General features: G+C 39.5%; 2 long non-coding RNA genes across 3 annotated transcripts; both read left to right on the top strand.

Annotated features, from left to right (window-relative positions):
* The first annotated feature begins 476 nt into the window (after positions 1-476).
* On the top strand, positions 477-7,573 carry LOC103475323 (uncharacterized). 2 transcript variants are annotated; one of them, XR_001777256.1, is made up of 4 exons: positions 477-542; positions 1,858-1,948; positions 2,051-2,278; positions 7,519-7,573. It is a non-coding gene; the product is annotated as an uncharacterized LOC103475323 (long non-coding RNA). The 2 variants fall into 2 exon arrangements; XR_535317.1 differs by lacking the exon at positions 477-542 and adding an exon at positions 1,265-1,386.
* On the top strand, positions 7,571-9,799 carry LOC103475324 (uncharacterized). The gene is made up of 2 exons (XR_535318.1): positions 7,571-7,633; positions 9,583-9,799. It is a non-coding gene; the product is annotated as an uncharacterized LOC103475324 (long non-coding RNA).
* Positions 9,800-10,197: the final 398 nt, after the last annotated feature.

Genomic DNA, 10,197 nt, shown 5'->3' with positions numbered 1-10,197 from the left:
ATCCAACTTTTCTTTGTCTTCCGCTTCATCAAACACAAATGTGTTGTAGACTTCCAAAGCCTGCGCTCCCGCTATGGTCAGCAACATCGCTACCTTTCTTGGCTCCGGCTTTGTCTCCAATCCCATCGCGGCGACATACAGTTGAAAGCGTTGTTTGAAAGCACGCCAGTTCTCATCCACGTTTCCCGTCAGCTTCAAGCTCTCYGGTGGTTTCAGCTCCATAGTCGGCTTCTTAGTTTACTCCTGACACCATGTTATATTCGTGCTTGATAAAGACAGACGAAGTACCAAGTGTTATGTCCAGATGCTTTTATTAAAGCATCTTTCTTCAAGGTCTGCTCACCAACATGCTCACAGGTGTATCAGCATCAACTCATTAAGACTCTCTACTTCTATTGTCAAGTTCCTTACATTTATACATTCTCATGAACTCATGCTCGCCACCTGGTGGACATAAACATAATTCATTCAATCATGACAATACCCTTGTTAAACGGACGGCGGAGTCCGGCGACAACAGGCGCTTAAATTCCGTAACAAAAGTATGTTTTTATCTTTTTTTTTTTTAATCTTTTTTTTTTCTTTTTCCAAAATCGCTTTCTCTTTCTTACTGTTTATTCAATGTCACATGCTGCTTTGTAAAGCACCTTGAAATGCCTTGCTACTGAAATGTGCTATACAAATAAAATTTGATTGATTGATTAATGTAGCGGCGTTGTTGTCAGTTGCTATGGCAACAAGTCATAGAGAGGGAAAGAAAAAGTGGTTCTGAGTTTTTCTTTAACGGTTTTTCTGCGTTATTTTTCCCTTTGCAGCTTCGTCTCCAGGTTTCATTTAGATAACGGTTCAACTGAGAAGAAAAGAATCGTCTTCTTAATGTGTTAGCGCAACACGTGTTAGCACAACACATGTTAGCCTAACACCTGATAGCACAACACATGTTAGCCTAACACCTGATAGCACAACACATGTTAGCACAACACATGTTAGTCTAACACCTGTTAGCACAACACAAGTTAGCCTAACACATGTTAGCACAACACATGTTAGCCTAACACATGTTAGCACAACACATGTTAGCACAACACATTAGTGTAACACATGTTAGCAATACACGTTAGCACAACAYGTTAGCACAACACATGTTAGCACAACAAGTGTTAGCGCAACACATGTTAGCACAACATGTTAGCACAACACATGTTAGCACAACACATTAGTGTAACACATGTTAGCAATACACGTTAGCACAACACATGTTAGCACAACACATGCGCTAACATGTTGAACGGGTCTTTATCCTCAGTTTTGTATGCAGATACACATCATGACCAGAGATAAGCTAGCAGAGGATGTTTCACTGCTAAGAAAACTTGTGTCATCAAGGTGAATTTTAATTTAACACATAAAATCTACCAAGACTTATACCAGGTGCAACTTTTCCTGGAAATAATATTCATTGACAGCTGTGGTTTAAAACAGAAAACTGGGTCTGTAATGGTTTTTCAGCGTTGAATTGATCAAACATTCCTCACATTTTAATACAATCAGGGATCTGTGGACCAATATGGAGGCTCACCTGAAGCCCAATACCACAACACTCCTTCAGGGATCTGGTGACGTCCATTCCTCAACAGCTAATGACTCTTTCGGTAGAAAAAGGTCACAATAGCACAGTTTTACACAGATGTTCATTACAAAAAGCAGGATCGATGTAAGATTAACTAACTTAGAACCTTAAATGTCAATTTCCTGTGTTCTCTGGAGGCTCATTAAGTTGAAAGTATCTTTAAAATCTCTTGAATTATTATTCTGCTTCTGTTCTAAGCTTCTTTTTTTATACTTTCTCATCCCCAGAGATCAAACAAAGGTTGTCTCAAGATGATGAAATCACAGTGAAGGATGTTAGACAGAGAAATCTGTCAGAAAACAAAATTCTGGCTTCAGGGTGGGTACCAGAAAAAACTGATCAGAGGTTCAGCCTCGAGGTAATAAAAATATAACTTCTTTCTTCTTGAAAGTCAGAATCTCTTCATTTTTTCTGTTGTAGTGCAGAATGTCTCCCTCGTCCTTCATGTTGTTGGGAGGAGGCTCCTGCATGGCACCATAGGAACTTTTGGACCGGCCGCTCATGCCTGCATCCACCTCTGTTTACTGAAAGCTGTGCACAACTCTGATAGAGCTGGAAATCACTGCGGGCCGCAGCCTGCAGGAGCCTGGCAGGAGTTCAGCCACAAAGCTTTACATGAGCCGATCATCTGAAAACGGGAAGAATCAGGTAACAAAGAGGAACCATGGAGGAGGGGTGGAACCGATGAACGGTTCCTCTTATCGGTGCCCGTAATGTGTGACCCATTAGCTTATTGTTAGTGAAATATTCTTACATTTTGATGAAAAAGTTCTCCGCTGGCAGTTTGTAGCAAGACATTTTTCACGTTATGAATAAAAACAGTTTGAAAGTAGCACCAGTACATTTAAAACAAATTGACTCAAAACAAGCTCACATCTTGCTGAAGATTGTAAATAACTTTTACTTTATTTAAAGTGCACTATGAGATTTGCACTAGAAAATAAACCAAAAACACTTTTGAGTTTTTACAGTGTAGTGCTACAAAATGACATTCTAATTGTAGATCATGAGATGCTGTTATTTTATGATGTCAGATTTATGATATTCTCAGTTCTGGAGAAAGTGAGGACCAGCATCTGATTTCCATTCAGCTTCTAAAATCAGATTTACAGTCATCCTTCCTGGTGCTTCAGTACCAACCTGCGACTGAGCGACACAGACCTCCAAAAGCAAAATTCACTCAAATGTCCCCTTCATCGCTCGTGAGTCAAACATGGAGCCACCATGAGGATATTTCTGTACCAGCAAAAAGCTGAATATTCAAACTCCTTCGTCTGTCAGGCGGAGCTCATCCTAGACGTGTCAGTAATTAATCTAATAAGCTCAAACATGATTTTACCGGACAGTACATTAAGCCTTTCCTCATCTTTTTTTAAACTAGAGCGAAGCAGCATAGATATTATTATTCAAAGGAATATTATTCATCATCATTTTTAAATCATTAAAGCTTTCAGATGAATAAAGATGATGAGATCCCAGAGAAACCGCAGTCAAATGCTGCCACTCCAGAAAGGAAGGAACTGTACTTAAAAAATTAAAACTTTAAAGCAAATTGAAACAGCAAAGTTGACGCGCTTTGAAGAAAAATTACTTTGTATTATGGTAATAATCCAGAACAGGGTCGTTTTTAACTCAAGTCCTAAACCTAAATGTCCCTGTAATGATAAAGCAGGTCTTGAATTTCAGATGGTTTTGTGATTTTTATGGGTCACTAGTGTAGAAAAACGTCTACCAGTGTCGTACTTATTTCCTGATAGGCATCTGAATGTGTCACACAGCTCATTATGTATTTTTTCTGATGCATTAAACATCACTGGCTCTCTGAGGTGTTTAAATAAAAAGCTTTGCTCCTGGCGTGAAATGAAATGAGACAAATATCCGCAGTCGTCTCCTGAGGGTTTTACATCTTTTAATATAGAATTCTCCGCCTTATTTGGAAAGTGGAAAGAAATAAAAAAATGATTCTGTTTCACTCTACGGTCTATACAGAACAAGTTCGTTACATTTCTTACACAAAATCGCTCTTGGATGATGAGATTTCAGTCTGCTCAGTTTTAGGGTCTCTGTCACTTTAAATCCAAACAATCTGTAGCTGGCCACGCCCCCAACTCAATACTACAATCACACATGAAAATAGCTGCAAACAGATGTGCAAATACACAACTGTACATCTTTGAAAAGCAGAAGTGGAGCCTCCTGTTCAACCAACCAGAAAGCAACTTGTCTTTTCCAGCAGCCATTGTACAGCAGGAAAACCAGCCGACCACAGATGGTGGAGCTCAGCTGTGGTTGCTAGGTAACGGGGCAGTCCCTGCTGATTTGACATTCAGACACTAAAAAACATGAATTTATCTTCAAAAAACGACTGAATGTTGTTTTTTTAGCAGTAGCGACTCACATGAAAGTACAAAAATGTGCAAAATGTGAATTATTAATTTAATTCCTTACTTTACTTCAGATTATTTCTATTTAATATCAGAATAATGTTTTTAGAGAAGTTTGCATAAAGTAACATTAAAATGCCTCTAAGAATTAAGAATGAATTCAGTAAATATGCTCCCATCTTGTCCAGCCACCATGTTGGATTACAGTCTCTGTGTTTAACCACCTTTCATTTGTTGCTGGGATTGTTGGAAAAACAAAAGTTTTTCACCATAATAACATTCAGAGATTAAAGGTGGAAGAAAACCACTGAAACCATTAGCGTTATGTTCTGTTGCTGCAGGAGGGACTGGTGCGCTTCATAAATCAGCATGAGGAAAGAACATTAAGCGTAAATATTGAAGCAATATGTAAAAACAGGGCAGCGCTTATGGAAAGCTGCAAACTTAACTGCTTGAGAAGAACACGGTCATTGTTTTATTTCCTTGTAATTCATGTAAAGCACTCTGAATTGCCTCGTTGCTGAAGATGTGCTGCATAAATGAAATCACTCGCTCATCTGGAGCCAAATCTAAAATGCTAATACGTAGCATTAGTGAGACGTCCGTTTCACTTCGTGGCGTTTAAAGCTTTATTCTTTGCTGTAGCTGTTTTTTTAAATTAAAGTTTCTGTGTTTCTGTCTAACAGAAAGGCATCTTTCTCCTGACGGGGCTTTTAAACGCGATACAAACTAGCTAAAATATTTTCCAGTGAACATCATTTTTCCCACCTTGCCCCCATTTATATTTACCGTGGGATCGTGGCAGCTCCATTACTCGAGGTCAAGGCTCTGTGCAGGGAAATGGAGATTAACTCCGAGCAATTAGAGAAGTGAAATTCACTGGCAATGTTTGTTATCCTGCCCCTCTCAGTCTGGCAGCGGGGATCAGCCAGTGAAATATGGATGTACATTCAATATTTAACGTAGGGACATCAAAGTAGGCCGCAGCCTGGGAGCACGGCTAAAGAATGAGGCAACTTCAGGTTAGGAATGAACACGTTAACAGGAAGATGCTGCTGCTCATCGCATTTCACAGACAGGAAGTTGGTTTTACGCATTAATCACACGCTTTAGCTTCAGCCTGTTCCTTTCTTTGCTAAATTATGAATTTGTAAATCAGTGTTTTGTTTTGTTTGTTTGTCTCCTGTGTGTAATGTTTAATAATTTACCAAAATAAAGTGAAACTCAGTTTGATATTTCTTAATGTACGTTTAAAATCTAGGAAGATTCTTCAAAAACAAAACCGACTCGGCATAAAAGGTTTGAAACTAAATAGCTGGAAAACGTATCATGATATAAGCGATACCAGTCGATATCGATAATTATTGATTAGTTTTTTTTAATCACTTATAAAGGCACAGGGGTGAAACCTCAAGTTGCTGTTGCTAGGCAACCGAAGTTGGGCGGAGCTTGAAACTGCTTCCTCCCCAGCAGGCTGTTGCTAGGCAACCAAAGAGCGAATCAGTTAGTTAGTTGAACCAACCTAGCTTAGCTAGCTGAGCGCTTACAGAGTTTCCCTGCCTACATTTCCCAGAATGCTGTGCGGTTCTGGATTCAGAGTTCAATGAAATCATTGAATGTATAATCATCATACGTATTATATTATTAAATCTGTCACATGCTGTTTTTATTTTAATTATTTAAAGCACTTTGAAATGCCTTGCTGCTGAAATGTGCTATACAAATAAAATTTGATTGATTGATTATATATTGATCATGTGTCTGTCGATTCTGATTCATTGTCCTGTCTGACTGTGATTTTTTAAAGTTACACCTTTGATTAGGACTGGTTTAAACATACAGCAAGCAAGAATTTCTGATACACTGTAAAAACACAAAGTTAATTTTTCTCTAGTTCTAGTCCTAATATCTTTGTAAACTTGTAATAAGATAAAACTGATTTAGAGGTAACTCTTCAGCAACGTATACGAGCCTGACTTAAGTCAATTATTCCTTAATATTGATTAAATAGTTTTTATCACTGATAGAAAAATGTTTTGTTATAAGTGAAATGATCTGCTAATGGAAATATTTCTATTTCCTCAACATTAAGTCATTATTGACTTAAAAAAAACTCATATTTCTTGTTGAAAAGTTACTTATAAGTCAGTTTTATCTTATGCAAGTCAACTAACACATTTGCACTAGAAACTAGACCAAAAACACTTGGTAAGATTTTGTGTTTTTACAGTGTAGGTTTTGAAAATGTGAAACAAAAACAGATTTCCTGATTTAAAATGATTTGAACAGCCAACAATAAACTATCACATTAAAATATGAGATGCATCATTAAATTGCTCTTAACATCAATGAATAATAATGAATAATAACAGAAAAAGCTTGGAAAATGTTTTACAGCTGCTGTAAATATTTATATTAATAAATCTGTGGAGGTGGGCTGCACAGTGGCGCAGTGGGTAGAGCTGTTGCCTTGCAGCAAGAAGGTTCTGGGTTCGATTCCCAGTCTTTCTGCATGGAGTCTCCATGTTCTCCCTGCATGGTGGGTTTTCTCCAGGTACTCCGGTTTCCTCCCACAGTCCAGAAACATGACTGTCAGGTTAATTGGCCTCTCCAAATTGCCCCTAGGTGTGAGTGTGTGTGTGCCTGGTTGTCTGTCTCTGTGTTGCCCTGCGACAGACTGACGACCTGTCCAGGTGACCCCGCCTCTCACCCGGTACGTTAGCTGGAGAGGCAGCAGCACCTCCTGACCCCACTGAGGGACAAGGGTGTCAGAAAATGGATGGATGGATCTGTGGAGGTTTTGTTGCTGCTTTGCTGTTCAAGTGGCTGAACTCCATCCGCTCACAGCTGTGGAAGTTTTTACATAATCACCTGTGGCAGGTGATCCCACAGCGATGCTCCCCGAAATAAAAGGTCTCACAGCCATGAAGGGCTGAGCAGCGACTAGTAATGCTGTTTACACCAAAACGGCTCTGTCACCACTGGAGCAGCCTCTCTGTGACACAGATTAACTTAATCTCATGTCAGAGCTGCAGTGGAAATGTCACTTCAGAAAACCAATTCTGGGATTTCCTTTTTCAAACATGGGAGAAAAAAAAGAAGCAAACAGGAGTAAAGCGAGTTTCCACCAGAAAAGGGACAGGTGAGCAAACACCTGGTCTGACATCCAGTGACGTGCAAAAGTATTCACACCCCTTAAACTTTTCCGTATTTTGCCACATTATAGCAACAAAATCAAATGTGTTCCATTGAAATTTAATGTGGAAACACAAAGTAAATTGTGAAGAAGAAAGAAAATTATACAAAAAAACAAACCAAATATCTTTGATCTAGTTTCTACTGCGAATCTTTTACTCTTGAAATCAAACTAAACTAACTCACAAGTAACTTTTCAGCAACAAACAGGAGCTTGTTTTACGTCAGTATTCTTTAATATTGATGATAAAGATATTTTTCCACATCATTTCACTTCTGATATTGTTCCCATGCGGCGCTTCTCTCCAGCAGGTGACATGGAGGCGGGTGGAGCCAGAAAAGGAGCAATATTAGAAGAAAACCTAAAGGTCAGAGGCTTCCAGCAGGACGACGACCCGAAGCACAGAGCCAGGGCTGCGATGGGGTAAAATATAACACATTCAACTGTTAGAATGGTCTAGTCAAAGTCCAGACTCGATAGAGAATCTGCTGTCCACAAATGCTTTGCATTGAATCTGATTGAGCTTGAGATGTTTGGCAAAGAAGCAAAAACTTCAGTCACTAGATGATCGAACCCTAAAGACTAGCAGCTGGAAAACAGCAAACACAAAGTGTTGACTCAGGGGGGCTGGATAATTTTGCACACCGCACTAAAATGTTTTTACTTTTCTTTCTTTTCACAATCGTATCCCACGTTGTGTTGCTTTTTCACATTGAATTCTAATGAGGTATATTTATGTTTGTGGTTTAATGTGAGACAATATGGAAAAGTTCAAATTCCAAAACTTTTACAAGCCCTGGCTGGATCTTTCTTTAACTCCTTCCTTGCTTTTCTGTTTTCCTATGTTGAGTTTGAGCTCAATCGTGTCCTTTTTCCAATCTGATGCATTAAAGGTTTCATTCTTTACCTTTTCTTTGTGGCATCCAAGCGTTTCCTGAAGTACAAACCAGGTTTTACCTTTCGGTTCTCCCAGGTGAAACCAATGAAGCTCCTCTCCGGAGCGTCCTTCCTTTCCCAGCCGGGATTTCTTCTTGCCTTTTGCCAAACTCCAGGACGCTGAAAGTCGGCCATTTATCACAGCTGCAGGGCTTCACCACGTGACCCCAAAGTATCGGAGCGGCCGTAAATCTGAAACGCACGGGGGGCATGTTTCACTCTGCGAAGGAAAGGGTCAGGAAATATCGAGTACTTTGTCAAGACAGGAGCATCTGGCATAACGAGGCGGCGCGTTCTCAGCTAATTAATGGAGGCATAACTACATTTCTACAGCGAGGCAGAACGTGGATTTATTGTTTTCTGCTTGTTATTATGACTTGTGGATCAGATACTGGATCAATTTTCATGACTTTAAGGTGGCAGCCCAGTTAATTAATCGCTGTCTGAAACAGACATTATAAAGCCGTCACTCCTGTGTGAAATATGATCTTTACGGTAGAAAGTGGGAAATTAAATTTCATTTATATAAAGATATTTGTGTTTGTATTTGATCATTTATGTTCTGCACAAGTCTCTCTCTCTCTTTTCTGGCCTAAAACATATTTTATGAAGAAAGAAGAGAAAATTTGTTTTCACCAAAATCACTTTTAGCAAAAAAAACAAACTTGGGGCTTTATTTTAGGACGGTGACGATGTTTTTAGAAACTCTTATTGTTTAACAGAAGCTGAATGAAATAACCAGGATCCATCAAACACATATCTGTTACTTCTTTCAAGTCCGACTTTAAGGAAGGTTTTGTGACGTTTGATTTATAACCCATTGGCCTAAAAACCTTAAAGAGGATTACAGTAACAGACTTAGTGAGACGGCAGGTTTTGTTTTTGAGTAAATCTACATGCAATGAAGAAAAAAACATATTTAAAAGTCTTTCTTCAACAGATTTTAAGTCCAGAACATGCATCATTTTACGTTCTCGTGGTTTCAGTGTTGAAATCATTTCAGGAAAGTCATAACTAACCGTAAGAAAAACGATGATAATGGAGCGAAAAAGCAGCACCTCAGTTCCTGAGGTGAACATTCATCTCAACAAGCTGCACTCAGAAACAGGTTTCTGGATGTAGATTCTTCCATACGATCCTGCTGAGTCTGCGCTGACGTCTCCTGCAGAAGTATTCATCCAGAAGTGAGAGCTCAAAAAAACAAACACAGCAGATGAATTAAAACTGCAGGATTAAAGGGATTATAGCAGCGGAGACGCTCTGAATATTTTAAGTCACGGTGGGCAGAGAGAGGGAAGGACTAACAGGAGCTACTAATACACACTTAATAAATGTTTTGTTCTTAATAACAGCGGGAAAAGAACAAATTTCTGCCTGTCATTATTTTATAGCTTAAAAAGCTTCATTTTCTGTCCTCACTTCCTTCCTCTCCTCAGCCTTTTCTGTCTCTGCGGAAGATGAAAGCAGAAAGTCAGAAGGAGGTTCAAATTACGTAGAGGCCAGAAGGATCTGGGAACTGGAGGAAGCTGAGCAGAAGAAAAGGAAAAGGATAAATCAACGTGATGCATCAGGAGGAGGGAACTGGAAACAACACAAACGCATGGAGGGAGGATGACAGAAGACAATGAATGCATTAAAACCTGAAGTCACGTCGCAGGTGGTCGACCTTCCCTTCCCGATTTAAGGTAACCTGTTATGCAAAACTCACATTCTGCACGTTTTGTTCTTCAGTTTGAGTCTCTACTGCACAAGCAAAAACAGCCCAAGACTTTTAAAAAATGTATAAGTTAATGGCAATAAATATATGCTTATTTTGGTTTCTGGAAAATATAACCCCAGCAAAGCCAAATCCGTTACCTAGCAACCCCAACAGMKCTCARYCCGTTACCTAGCAACCCCAACAGAGCTCAGCCCGTTACCTAGCAACCCCAACAGAGCTCAGCCCGTTAVCTAGCAACCCCAACAGAGCTCAGCCCGTTACCTAGCAACCCTCAGCTGGTTTTCCCGCTGCACAATGGCAGCTAGAAAAGACAAGAGCTTTGTTGAAGATG

Source organism: Poecilia reticulata, linkage group LG14 (genome assembly GCF_000633615.1).
Source record: "Poecilia reticulata strain Guanapo linkage group LG14, Guppy_female_1.0+MT, whole genome shotgun sequence".
Taxonomy (NCBI): Eukaryota; Metazoa; Chordata; class Actinopteri; order Cyprinodontiformes; family Poeciliidae; genus Poecilia; species Poecilia reticulata.
Note: the sequence above shows the minus strand (reverse complement) of the source record. Positions and strands in the feature narration are given on the sequence as shown.